We start from the raw sequence: 15693 nt of genomic DNA on the forward strand, positions 1-15693 counted from the left end.
TGAAAATAATCATTTTATAGTTTTATTGTGAACTAAAATTAGGTACACTATTACATAGTACAATAACAACACTTGTATATTTTGGTTTTATGGTATTAAAACTACTTTTCAGTTATATTAGAAAATATTGGATTTTCTGGAACATTAAACATACTCAATACTTCAAGAAACAAATAATAACTTATAAACATAAATACTTATGAACTCAACAACTTAAATGTTGATACTCTCTTTTTCAAAATACTTGTATTCTTAGGGAATCAGTAGACAGGTACATTATCAGGATTTTGAGAAGACGGAGCAGCTTAGAGTTACGTCTTTCAGTTTATGCTACATTTTGGGTGTCATTATACAATGTATGAACACTTGTGTAAACTTATACATTGTTAATGCAATGGTTGTTGTATTTTGATTACTATGATTCATGTGATGTGATACTTTACATGAAGTCATCCACCCCCGGACGTTTCCGCCGCTCCGGTATGGGGGTGAGACAGATTGGTATCAGAGCATTGTTTATAGTGAACTCAGTATATCAATTCATAAAAGATATACATCTATAAATACATTGGGGCTAAAGAGCTCTGACTACAAGTATACTTTTAAAATATAAGTATTTTATAGGAAGTATACTAACACTCATACATATAAGGACAATATCACAGTCATAACAACATAAAAGTATGTGGATGTTGGACACTGTAGTTAAACCTTATTGGAACCTGAAAGTGAACCTCTAGCAATCATAAGTCCAAACATCAATTCCGAAGTCAGCTAGTGTTCCGAAGTGAAGAGTAGTCCGGAATCTGTCCAGACTTGGAGAGTAGAAGATGAGAAGTTTAGAAGTGAATACATTCTGGAATGGACGTTATGTCCGGAATGTGTGTTCATCCAAATTCATTGTTTTTTGTCTCTTTGTGTATTAATTACTTTTGTCTCTTTGCATGATTAGACATTTCATAGGACTTAGTATTTTTGTCAACTTGGACACTCAACATGTAAGAATTATTCCTTTTATCTGGTCCTATGTATGTTTATTGGTTTGTACCATGCTTCACACACTCCTATTTAAAGGAGATTTCAATGCAATGTTAAGAGACAGATCTTTCACTTATTTTTTGCATTTAACAAGTTACTTCAATTCACTTTCAAACATTCTTCTTGTTCTTCATTTATTAACTTTACTTTGATCTTTTAGTCTCATTCTTCATTTATGGCTTGATCATTTGTTGAACATATTAACTCAGACTTGAATGGTCTATCCAGGATTGACTAGAACATTTATTAGCAAGCAGACATTGATCTTAAGCACTCACTCAAGGTTTGAGTTTTCAAACCTGCGCATCAGATCTATTTGTTCTCTCAATTGGTATAAGAGCTGGAGTAGTTGTCCTTTGAATCCATAAGACCAGATTATAGTTGGTTTGAAATTACCTTGGTATTTCAACCATTTCTATGTTAAGGATAAAAGTTATTCTATATACCACTTTTTCTTGAAGATATCTTAACTTCAATGGTCGCTTCTAATCCTCAACAAATGATGTCAATGCAAATCGCAAATAGTGTGGGTGGCCCTACACATGCCCCATTACTAGTTGTGGAAGAATATGATCACTGGAAAGTTAGATTGGAAAGATTTTCACTAGCCAAAGAGAAAGGTGAAGAAATTTGGAGATCCGTCAAAGAAGGTCCTCATGCTCCTGTAAGAACAGTTGTAAGAGATGCTGCTGCTCAGCTTATGGGTCAAGATGAAGCTCGTCCAGCTCCTCTAATTGCAGATAATATTAAGAAGTTGCATGCTGATCAAGTTGCTTTCTCAGAAATGGTGTTTGGTGTTCCTCCTTCACTCTTTAAGCATGTCAAGTTGTGCAAATCAGGAAAAGAGATTTGGGACACTCTTCAAGACCTGATTGAAGGTTCGAAAAAATGAAATACAAGTGTCTCACCTCAGTTGTCAATGACTTCGATACCTTCACTACCACTCCTGGTGAATCAGTGGCCTCAGCCTCTAATCGTTACCAAATCATGGTCAACAACATGAATGCTCACAAACAGTCTCGGCAAAGCACGGGGAAATGTAAAATCTTGTCTCCAAAGTAATGGTTCTTTGAAAAAGTTAAAGCTCTATTAACTTTTTGATGAACTTCAAGGACACGAGTCTAATGTTGCTCAAAACATACGGGAACTCTCCGGAGGCCCTCTTTCTCTTGTCAGTTCATTCGAACCAACCATTACGAACTCATCCACTTCGGACCTTTTCAAACCCATTGTCCCATCTGTTCAACCCTCCGTACCCATCTTACCCACATAACTATCTTGTTGACGGTTATGAAGCCATGGACTCTGAACTCCGTTTCCAACAGGAGTTTGCTCTAATCTACGTGAAATACAAATGTCCTTTCAATCCCTCTTACAAACCATACCAAAACTGATCCCATGCTCCTCACCAAAACAATCCTCAACCATATTCAGCTCTAGAACCTCAACCAACTTCGGAAAATCCTTCTGCATACAAACCAAACATCACTAAGCCAAACTCTACTCCGGAACCTTCTTAGATTCCTAAATCTGACAAACCGAAAATTGTGTGTCATAAGTGTGGACATGCAAACCACTTTGCTAAAGATTTCCTGGCTGATGCTCCGAAAAAACCAAAGATCAAGGACTCTGCTTACTACGTCCGAAAAGCCCAAGAGATGGCTGAAATTGAAAAAGCCTTCATAACAACTGTATCAAGGGATGTTGAAGGATATTGGTCATCCGAAGATGATGATGACATGGTAACTGGAAGAAACATGTGTTTGATGGCAAGACAAACTATTAAATGTGATGAAGGGTATTGGTCATCTGGGTCAGAAGATGAAGATGATGTTGCTGAACTACACTACTGCTACATGGCCACCAACGATCCACCTGGTTGAAGCATCGTTCAGCAGGTAAAATCTGTGATTACTGATAACAATTTTGATTTGTCTCTCTGTGAACCTTATCTAACCCAGATCCAAACAGATATGAGCACCATCTATAAAGTCTATGAGTCTGCCATAGAAGCCAATGAGAAGAAGGAGTGTGAATTAAATCGTCTTAGGTTACGTTTTGAGGATAAAAAATTGAAATCGAGTCTTTAGAGCGTGAGCTTGTAATGTCAAAAGATGAATGTATCATTTTAAAAGACAAATGTGAAATCACATATTCTGAAAGAAATGTCTTGATTTATGATAACAAACATCTCAATGCTAAGATAGATGCTTTGCATAATTCCATAGACATGATTGAAGCAAACGAATGGATGACTCGTAATTTTTGTCATCCATGGTCTAAAGCACCTGGTCTCGGAAGCGAGTTTCCGAAACCAATTGCTCGTCCCTTGAAGGAATTGCAAAATTTGACATTCATGGGAGAGGTTCCGAACATCAAACATTCAAACACCCCTGTTTCTCCTTTGCCACCTCTTCATGAGACCACAGACCACTTAGAGTCCTTAATTCCTGAGTTCCAACCAATTGTTGTCAAGTGTCCCGATTCCATGCCTCTCCCGCCTCTGATAAACCTGGACCTGAATCGGACCTGGAATTTCATCACAGTGTTTCTAATTGCGTAGATTACGTTCCTAAGCATAATCCTCCGAACAACTGTGTTGTTGAAGAAATCATTCCGGTGACAACTAAAACTGTTACCTCTGAGTTTGTATAGGCATCCTTAGATGATAAAGTTGAAAATTCAAGTTGTGTCTCCTCTGATTCTTGCGAATTGGATTCCTTAGTCATCTTAAAAACAAAATGGGTTTCCATTAACCCTGAGTTTAGTAATCCATCCACAGGACAAACTTCAAAATCCCCGTTTCACCCTAAGAGAAAACCAATGCTAAATAGGAAGAATATTGTCGATCCTAAACTAGAAGCTCGAAATGCACATAAAAAGGAAGTTAAGACTAGAAAAAATTCCAGGTTCCTTGAAAAATCTAAAAAGAGTGTATCTCCGAATTCTCATTCGTCAACCCGTAGTGAAAACTCCTTCACACCCACTAAGATCCTCAGTCCTGTAGAACCCAAGAAAGTAGTCAGTACTACTCAGCCTAAATCGCGTGTTAATGCCATGACTGTCCAAAACACTTATCCTCATACTGTTTCAATCTGTATTTATTGCAAAATCTGATGGCACAATATTTAAACCTAATCTTTCAAAAACCAATGTGTCATCAAGCAAATCAAAAACTGCTAAGAAAACAAAAATTTCGAAATCTTCAAAGAAAAATCTTGTGTGGAAAGTCAAATCTCACATTTATGAAACAACAGTTCCGGAAGTTACAATTGTTTCCAACGCTCCAGAAGTTAATGGTCCGAAGAAGACTGCTCGCAACCCTCAAGTTATTGAATATAACTACTGGATAGATGAAAAGACATTAACATTATGTCTGTTTCCAAAGAACTCAAAAAGTACCACCAGGAAACACAAGGTTGTTCCAAAGTCACAAAAAAAAGTCGAAAGCCCGTGCCTATGTCCTAAAGTCTAACTCGGAGCCTAAAAACTCCATCACATACTAATTTTGCAGGCACTTGGTGCCTCGGAGCAAGAAACAATATGGTATATTGATAGTGTTTGCTCCATGCACATGACGGGGCAGAAAGACTTTCTACGAGATCTAAAGCTTTCTCCAAACATTGGTTACGCGACATATGGAAACAACTACAACTCTCAAATTCATGGTTACGGAATTCTCACCAATGGAAACTTCTCTATCTCAAATGTGGCTTATGTCGCTGATCTGAAAGATAATTTGATCAGTGTAGCTCAACTCACTGATTCAAATCGACGTGTGGAATTTTGCAAGAAGTACAACTATGTAACGACTGAAGACCGAAAAGAGTGTTTAATCAAGTCGCTTCGCAACAAGAACATGTACCCACTCAACATCAACATGATTATTGGCAAAATGCAACTATGCCTTCTCTCCAAATCCATTCCTGACGTCAGTTGGTTATGGCACTGAAGGCTCGCTCATCTGAACTTTCGGTACATGATTGATCGCGTCTCCGGTGAAATGGTGAGAGGTTTACCTCTTCTCAAATTTGAAAATGATCATTTATGTGCTGCTTGTGAGTGTGGAAAGCAATAGAAGAAGGGTCATCCTGTTATCATCGAAAAATCCATCTCGGAACCATTGGAGCTTCTACATATTGATCTCTATGGACCATCCACTGTAGAAAGTCTTCATCATAAGAAATACATTCTTGTGATTGTTGATAACTTTACAAGGTTCACTTGGGTTTTCTTCCTAAGGCTGAAATCCGAAACAGCCTCTGAGCTCATCAATTTTATCAAAGGAATAGAAGTTCTTATCAAACTCTCAGTTAGGAGAATCCGAGGTGACAATGGCTCGGAATTCACTAATTCCACCATTGAGAAATTCCTCACCGAGAAAGGAATTGACCACAACTTCTCAGCTCCTTACACTCCATAACATAACGGTGTAGAACTCTTGTTGAAGCTGCTCAATCCATGCTAAACTTCGCAAATCTACTACTCTACCTCTGGGCTGAAGCCCTATCAACTGCCTATTTCACTCAACATCGGAGTATCATCAATCGAAGCCTCGACATGACACCGTACGAAGCAATGAATGGTCGGAAGCCAACAATCTCATTTCTTCATGTTTTTGGATGTAGATGCTTCATCAAGGACAACCGTGATCAGCTTACCAAGTTCCAACCTAAAGCTGATGAAGCCATCTTCCTTGGGTACTCTTCAAAATCAAAGGCTTACAAAGTTCTTAATCGAAGAACTCATGTTCTTGAAGAAAGCTTTGATGTTACTTTTGATGAAAACTTTGTTTGGAATTCTAGCCTAACCCATGTTACAAATCACATTATGGAGCCCGATGCTCCACCGCCAGGATGTTCGAACCCACAAACAATTCTTGAAGTTGATTTTGAAACTCTATTTGGACCTTCCAAAACAACCCTTTATTCGGAATCTCATACAAGGCCAATCTCCACTCGCATCTCTCCTTTGGAAGCTCTTGTCTCTCAAAATGTCTTCGGTTCAATCCCAAGCCTTCCTCCATTTGATTCTGAACCATTTCAACCTTCTTCGGTTGAGGGGGAGAATGATCATCCCTCTCTATAATCAAATGTGGATGGCTTCCAAGATGCAGCTGCTGATTTTGACGACTCCAATCCTATCAACATTCATGAAAATGAAAATTTCTTTGAGTTCCCTTCTGATGATGATGTCAACCTCTCCGGTTCAGAAGTTCACGGGGGGCATCATCCTCATATTCAAACCATTCAGCGGGGGGGGGGGGGGGGGGGACTTAATCCTACTGTTGATATTGGATCGACTGCTACCCAAGAACTCCCAAGGTTATACGTCTGGACAAAGGATCATCCTCTGAACCAAGTAATTAGAAACCTTAATGCTGGAGTACAGACTCGGTCTGCGGCAAGTGTTCAAAATGAATGCCATTTCTCGGCATTTATATCCATGGTTCAACCCAAATCCATCAAGGTAGCATTAGAGCATGTTGGCTGGATTACAACCATGCAAGAAGAATTGGCAGAATTCAATAGAAATGAAGTGTGGTCTCTCGTTCCTCCTCCTCAGAATCATCCCATTGTCGGTGCAAGATGGGTATTTCGCAACAAGTTAGATGACGCAGGAGTTATTATTCGAAATAAAGCAATGTGGGTGGCAAAAGAATTTACATAGATTGAAGGGCTTGACTACGATGAGACCTTTGCTCCTGTTGCACGTCTTGAAGCCATCAAAATCTTTCTTGCTTATGCTGCTCACAAAGGCTTCAAATTTTACCAAATGGATGTTAAGAGTGCTTTTCTTAATGGTGAACTTGACACTATAGTATATCTTCAACAGTCCCCCGGATTTGTTAATCTCTCCTTTCAAAACAACTGTTACAAACTCCGGAAGGCTGTCTACGGCCTCAAGCAGGCTCCTCACGCATGGTACGAGACCCTCACTGACTTTCTCAAGCACTCTGGTTTCTAAAGAGGAATTCTAGATCCTACCATGATCCGAATATCAAATGGAAAGCATCTCATGCTGGTTCAAATCTATGTGGATGACATCATTTTTGGATCTACGAATTCATCTATTGTTGCTGACTGTACTAAACTAAAGATCAATCGATTCCAAATGAGCATGAATCACAAATTAAGCTTTTTTTCTTGGTCTCCAAGTCAAACAGACTAATAGAGGAATCTTCATTCACCAAGAGAATTACATTTCAGAACTCTCCAGGAAATACTCAATGGACACCTGTGCCTCAGCCAAGGTACCAATGGGCTTTGGACACAAGATCTTGTTGACCCTTCAGGTGTATCAGTTGATGAAAAAAAGTACCGAGGAATGATTGGATCTCTGCTCTATCTCACAGCAAGTCGTTCGGATATCATGTTTTCCACATGTTTGAATGCTAGATTTCAAGTCAACCCAAAGATGTCTCATCTCTTGGCTGTGAAACAAATTTTCCGATACCTCAAAGGTACAAAGAATCTTGGAATCTGGTACCCAGCAAACGAGAGCTTCCTACTTCAAGCATATTCAGATTCAATTTATGGTGTTCTTCAACTTGATAGAAAAAGAACATCAGGTGGCTGTCAATTCTTAGGTGGTCGTTTGGTCAGTTGCTCATCCAAGAAACAGAACTGTGTTGCACTCTCTACAGCCGAAGCCGAATACATGGTTGCTGCTAACTGTACATCTCAAGTTCCATGGATGAAATCTCAACTTTTGGGTTATGCTTACCGCTTTCAACGCATTCATATCTATTGTGATTCTCAAAGTGCCAATTGCGATTTCACACAATCAAATTCAGCACTCCATGACTAAGCACATTGATATAAGGTACCATTTTATAAAAGATCATGTTTTAAATGGTAACATTGAACTCATTTTTGTTCCATCTGATGATGAGATTGCTTATATCTTTACTAATACATTAGACGAAACCAAGTTCAATAGTTTTCTGAACAAGATGGGCATGATGATCCCAGATCCTCAGTTCTTTCAAGAGACCTGTTCTCTTTGATAGAAGTATTCGGAAGAAAATTGGTTCCGATCTCAAAAGAATTTTTCATCTCGGAACTATTCTCCCTCGGAATACATAGGATCATTTTACTTGTCTTTATTTCTGATCATCACCTGAGTTTAAGCTGTACATTTCACTCTGATCATTTGTTGTTCTAAGTCCACATAGTCATCTCGATCACATTTTGCATCTCGGAATTCCACTCTGGAAAGGTATTGCATTCTACACTTCAAAACTTTCAAAATTCACTCCGGAAGTTTTCTAAAATCCTATTCTGGAATGTCTTACAAATAATTTTCCGAAAACTTCTTCAAATCCCTTCCGGAAACTCTTTAAAAACATTATTTCGGAATTTTGCTCCGGAATCATAAACTTTTTTTTTCGGAACCACAATCAATTTTTTTTTCTCTGGAATCGAATTTTTTTGGAAACTTAAACTCTCTCCGGATTAATTCCTATTCCGGACCATTTTTTATAAAAGAGCATGTTCCGGAGCTCAACTCTTTATCCCCCGGATCTTACCCTGTTCGGAATCGCTCATCCAGAATACCAAAGGTTTATAAGGCGAAACGTTTTCTGTTTCAACGGTTACTTTGTGAGGATCTTTATTCAATCTTCCTTGATTTTCGTTCCACGACTGCACGTATCCAAAAGCTAACATCTAATCGCAGTTTGGGTTTTCTATTTCAAGCTTCAAACAACCCTACCTTTCCCTTCCTAAGTCAACTCAACCCCCAAAAGTTGTTTTTCATTTAATGTCACCCGATTCAAATTCGGACCCTCATCATTGCCATCCTTAACCCGACCCGTTTTCTTTACCTATATATACCCATCAAAACCCCCCTTTTTTCTCTTTACGCGCTCAAACCCTCCAAAACATCAAATTCTCTATGTGTTCATCGTGTTCTTCAAGCATTCATCCGTCTGCAACAATGGCTTCCCAATCTTCTTCATCGAAAAATGCTCCAACCGCCTCCACTCCCAAGAAATCGATTGCCAAGAAGAAACCCTCCAAAGGATCACCATCATCGACATTGCCTGAACCTTTTCTCAGGGATACAACCTAGGTGTTTTCACTAAACCCTATGGATTACGATGAATCCATCAGAGTCATGATCGATTTCATAACAAACCTTCCAATCTCCTTCCCTCTCACTAAAGTCCCTGAACTACCTCTTCCACTTCATCATCTTCACGGAGCCTTCACAAGAATCACAAACGAAGACGGTGTGTTGGAAACTAAAATCATTGGTGACAGAATAGTACCCATCTACAAATCCACATTCCTTAAAGCGATCGGTGTAAAAGAAAACCCCAGGGGTTTCAAAGTTCAAGAACCAACTGTAGAAGAGTTCCAATTTTTCTTGAATCACATTGGGTACAACCAGGACTTCAAGACGAAGGACTTCAAGAAATCAGTTGTTTCAGGACTCTGGACCGTGCTAATGCATCTTATCATTCGAGGATTATCCGGAAAGCACGGCGGTACAGATACTCTGAGCAAGGTCTGGCTGTATGTGGTATACAACATCTATTTCGGACACGACAACGTCGTTGACCTTCCGGAAGTGCTATGGCAAGACTTCTTCAAGTTTGCCATCAAGAGAAAGGAGAATGAGATTTCAAGCCCTAGGTTTTGGGCTCTGACTATTCAGCAACTCCTCAAGGAGCTTTCCGAACCTCTTCCTTTTTCATCGATTCCTCCAAAGGGATGCATTTCTTTCAAGGCTGTTAAATCATATAGAATTTCGGACCAGTCTTCTTTTGGTCTTGTCTGGAGGTTACCTCAACATATGTTGGACATCATCCCTTCCGATTCTATTCATTTACAAAAACATTTGGAGATTTCAACTGTGTTTGACCCAACACAGTCTACCCAAGTCTCCATTGAGCCCATTCCGGAAGTGGCCAAGCCAACATCTTGCGGACCAAGGAAGACCAAGAAGTCCGCCAAGTGGAAAACTTCTCCTTCTAAGTCAAAGTCACAAAATAGAACCAAAGTCGGCTCTTCCTCTCCACAAGAAGACGCTCATGACATTCCGGCTGACTTTGGTCGTCCGAACACCCCTCTTGCTCACTCATCTGAGGTACCCTTTAGTGTTTCAAAATCACAAGCGCACACACACACACACGGGGGGAGTCTCCACGTAATCCACCCTCACCTTCTCAAAAAGGTGATGTCGGTGTTGATAATAGTTCCTTTCCCCCCTGGAACAAACCCACATGTCACTTTTGATATCCCTCTTGTTTCTTCATGCACAAACTCTAGAACCCCTGTTCTAGACCCCAAGCATTCCGAGGTTAGAGTTGTCTCTCCTACCTCCGATGCCACAACTGGTCTGATACACGGAAAGGGTGTAAGGGTGCAAAGTCACTCTTGGATGTCATGAGGGCTTACTCCTTTGATTGTGCATAATGAGTTGTCTTTCCTTTATAATGAAGTGAATGACATTCATTTTATCTGATGAACATTTTGAGAGATTAGTTTAGAGAGAGTATTTGCACAACCCATTTTGTACTCTTTCATATTCCGCACATGCCATTATAATCAACACCACTACAATTGGTATCAAAGCGGGTGTTCTTGATTTGATCAATACTTGATCCATGATGGCAATCTTGATTTGGTGATTCATTTTTTTATCATCTTCATGTTTTAGAGAGTTTTCCAATTTTAGAAATTGAATTCATCTTTGATTCTATTCAAAATTCGATTTTCTTCAATAGAATTCAAGTGATTTTTACTTTCTCTTTCTAGAAAACCCATTCAAAATCACTTGCTCTCTCTAGAAAAAATTTCAAGTTCTTGTGATCATGGGGGATTTAGCATATGATTCCTGGATTGTGATCATTGAAGATATCAAATACAAAGTCAATGAAGATCAATTTTATGGGTTGGTGTTAAGCAAGTTGATTTCATGGGGTAATATGGTTTCTTATGGAGGTTTGAAGGATGATCATGGAAGCTTGATTTTTCAACCACTTTGTAAGATTGTATGGTTGAATAAAATTGCCTTGTCCATATTAGTTCGTAGTAGAAATCAAAAGGAAGGAGAAGAAAGAGATTTGTTTAATAAGAAATACATTTCTCCACTACTAGAAAAACAGCCTTTTACGACACTCATTGCGCGTCGTAACAGGCTCAGACGACTCGCAAATGCGCGTCAAGGAAGGCCCTGTCATAAAGAGAGACGACGCGCATTTATGACGCTCATTTACGACGTGCAATTACGACGCGCGTTTACGACACGCAATGTGTATTAAGGAAGGCCCTGTCATAAAGGAAGACGACACACAATCGCGTGTCGTAACCTTATGACGCGCGTGTTAATGACACACAATGTGTATCAAGAAAGCCCCTGTCAAGAAAGGCCATGTCATAAATGAAGATGACACACATTTTTGCGTATCATAATTTTAAATGTTTAAAAAAAATATTATTTATAGATTTACTTATTTTCAAATTAAATTTGTATTTAATCTTTCATAATAGAAAATAAAATATCATATACAAAAAATAGAATCCATTGCATAAATTTAATGTTATACAATTCTATTTCTTACAATATATAAATTTGCATCTAATCTACTATGTACATCAAATTCCAACTAAGTAAAATTTCATCTTGCCTTTCATAATTTTTTAAGACTAATGCTCCAAACAGCTGATTATATGGATAAGCAGTTGTACATTGGCCCATCTCACTCAATAATGACTTAGCCAAATTCAGACTTTCCAAGAGCTTTCTCATGTACAACAAGGCCAGTTCCAGTTCCTTCCAACCCTACACAACGTATCACATCCAATTAGGATGTAAATATAAGCATATCTTGCAGGGGTAAAATGGTAATTTGTGTAATTTTATAACCAAATACAAATTACCAGGCAAATACATAAGAACAGGAGAATCTTTTAGAGGCCTGTTACAGGCAACAGGGCAAAACCATGTTGAGATCAAGTTTGGAGATGATATCATCAAATGAAGGCCTATTGTGCATGTCAGCATCCCAACATTTTTGTACCAGAGATAGTAATCGTGGTGGTGCACCTGATTCAGTCCCTGCAAGACCAGGACCAGGTCTTAACCCTTTAAGGAGAACAATATATATATATATATATATATATATATATATATATATATATATATATATATATATATAATATTCCATTTCCATACCAAATTTATTGAACATATTGTTTTATCACATATGTTGTTTAGGTTAAGAAACCATTTGAAGCAAAAGGAGGAGCACAATGCCAAAAAAATAATAGGAAATTGACAAACTAACCAAATTTCAAAGAAAAAACATATATACAGTACATGATGTTGTTTGTGGAAATAAAAAGAAAATTTATTACAGCAGAAAGTAAGATCATTCTTGATCCATTGATAACTAATTATGACAATTTGTGAACAACACCTTGGAGCCATCAAAACTGTTGGGAATTAACTTCCATTAATTGCCAAATATCCTAGAAGGGCATTAACGGAATTTTAATCTTTTGATTAGAAACTAAAAGGAATCTCCTAAATTAATTGAACCCTAAACCAGATGTACTAGAAGGGTATTACTTCCAAACTGTTGGAAATTAACTCCCATTAATTGGAAACTAAAAGAATCAGATTTCAATAAACTAAAAAGAAAAAAAGAAGTATAATGTAATTACCTGAAAATATCAATAGCATTCATTTCAACTGGGAAAGGATTTTAGGATGGTTAGGAGTGAATTAATGGAGTTAGATACATGCTTCTTTGAATTGATGTTGTCATAGTTGTGCTTGTTGTTGCTGCCCCTGCCCCTACCCTTGTCCCTGCCCAACCTCCTCACCCCTTGTCCCACCTTCAGTAGGACTTTGTCCCCTACTACATTTACACACAAATCAACACATTTACACACAAAACAATTTGAGAACTACATATATCAGACTTTCAATGTTTGTAAGATTCGAATCCAAGTTACTATTTTGGTTTTTTGATTTTTTTTGTCGTTTTTATAAGTTGTTGTGTAGTGATCTCATTCGAAACAAAAACCGCTCATTCTAAGGGACAATAGGAACTGGAACATACTTTATACACACAAAAATAATCATGGAATGGACAGTTGGAAGACTCGAGAAGAAAGCAGGTTCAAGAATGTTGGATACCGGAGTCTCTGAAGCTGACCCCTGATACGTTCCAAAGAAATCATAAATTCTTAATATAATATTCATTACATACATATGAATGATTGTGCTTGCAAGATGTGATGATAAGTAGTAACTAACCAATACAACATCAGCCAGACCATTGGATGAGTTAAAATTGGATGAACCTGGGAACATATTTCTAGCCAAATCTGTCAAATTAATATACATCAGCAGAAATTTATATTGATCAGGATGTATATACAGAACATTGACATGAATAAGGGTATGCAAGAGATAGAGTCATCATACTCTCTCCAAGGGATTCGTTATTTCCAGTAATAAGTACAATTGTAGGGCAGGAACCTGTACTTGTGCAAGAATCATTAGGCAAATCTCCAAATAAAGCAAACGATCACTTCTCACCGCTCGATATTGTTGTTGGGTTTTGAGCAATCTAACACTCCTAAGTGTACGTACAACCCTAAATACCTTGGATCTATGTTTTCTCTATTATACATGCAAATATCAACTTTCCAAGGTATTGTTCTATTCTAGCATACAAAACTTTGAATAACACAAGTTAGAATAACATACCTTTTGTTGGTGCTTGTCTTCATGAAGCTTGAGTGCCTAGTGTCCCAAGTGTGACACCTCAAATGGTTCACACAACACCATAAGCACTTGGAATAACTTAGAGAGAAATTAGAACACTTCAAGAATCGGCTTGCCCTCCGTGCATATCTAGTGGCTCCTGCTAACATTGGTGTTGCTAACGTTCAGGTGAGCCATGACAGCTGCTACGGCTGCTGAAACTGCAGCTTGAAACGTAGCTTCATCGAATAAGAGAGTCGGTGTCTTGACAGCGAGTTGCTTACGTTTCTTTGGAGGCATGGTTTTTCCTACACGAAAAGGAACACAAACCGATGAGAGACGATGGTTAATTCTAGACGTATCTATCCTTACTATAATAGGCATCAATTTTTCCCGCGCCTCGGATATTGGTTATCTGAGTGTCGACCTACATCCCTATGATGCAGTCCGGGTATCAAGGTAGGAGTAAGAGTATCGGAAAGCCATAAGATGGGAGTTGTTCCTACTAAGTTATCTTTATACTGGAGAGATTCGCTCCCCGGCTTTAGAAAGATTTGAGGACAGTTTGGAACGAAGATCACGGAAGAAAAGGCTCATGAAGACTTATGGCTAAACACTCTCAATCGAGGTTTTTGGATCCGATCTAATCGTGTTACTTGCGACGGGGAAAGGCGATCTGCCTAGCACATAGTGTGAGTGGTTTAATCACTAACTCACAAAATTGTATTATTTTATGGGTGTATTAGCGCGATGATAACGAGGAAAAGACACTTCTCGGGTTCTATGTATTGGCTCCCTCTGTCTACCTCTTATCCTTGACTAGGACCGGCGTTGGTTTTCTTCAGGTAGTTACCTAGGCTTCTCTTCTCGTGTAGACATATTGAACTTCTACTCCGTCTTACTTCCGATTCTGACTCTGAGTGTCATCACTTCCTTACTTCTGATTCTGACCCTGAGTGTCATCGCTTCATGATGGATGACTAGAAATCTCGGAAGTTCAGGTGAATTTCCCACTGATGTCCCTAAAAGGTATAGGCACTTCGTGGTTTCAATAGTCTCGTCCTAGTTCATTTATTTCCGAACTGGAAATCTTCTCAATGAACCTCTTTTGGGTCTGAATCAACTCTTCTGTCGAACACTGAAGTGGATAAGGTTCTCTAAAGGGTTTCGTGCGAGAATGAAAATGTCTAAAGAATCTTAAGAGATTATTAAAACATTTCGCTGGGTGATCCATATCGAGTCCTGCTACAATTACATAGGGTACACAAATTATATATAACTTAGATCTGATAGGCCTTCGAATATGTGATACTACTCTATATCCACATCCCAACCAGGAAAAGGAAGTAGAGCAAAACCACACATTCTTAGTCTATGGGATCCTTACTGTATATAACCTTGGAAGTATACCCTCTGTAAGCATAAGTATATCAATAAGGATCTTTTTAGTTTTTCACACAAGGTTATCTATTGATCCTAAAATACCCCTATGGTATTTTAATTACTTGTTTGACTCTTAAATTCTGAATATGATTCTGGGATAAATGTAAGTCTTTTAGTATCCTCAAATACTCCCATAGTATTTTTAAACTTTATGTTTGGCTCTAGCATTCCTATTTGGTAAGTTTCAGATTCGTTGCAGCACCACCATCACTCCCAAGCACATGTTAGTCGCATCTCAAATAAATGTAGTTGATCGGGTTACATTTATTCCAGCTTATGATTACATAACTGCCCAGGTTTGATGGTAATGGTCAACATCCAAATACTTTTATTCTTGTTCTTCTTGTGATACTTTGTTCGGGTGTTTAGATTCTGGATGTTCTTATACTTTTGTAAAATATGGTTATATTTTAAAGTATAATTCTTGGTCAGAGTGTTTTATCCCAATGTATTTATAGGTTGTATATCTTTTACGATTAGATA

This window comes from Lactuca sativa, chromosome 8, assembly GCF_002870075.4.
Source record: "Lactuca sativa cultivar Salinas chromosome 8, Lsat_Salinas_v11, whole genome shotgun sequence".
Lineage (NCBI taxonomy): Eukaryota > Viridiplantae > Streptophyta > Magnoliopsida > Asterales > Asteraceae > Lactuca > Lactuca sativa.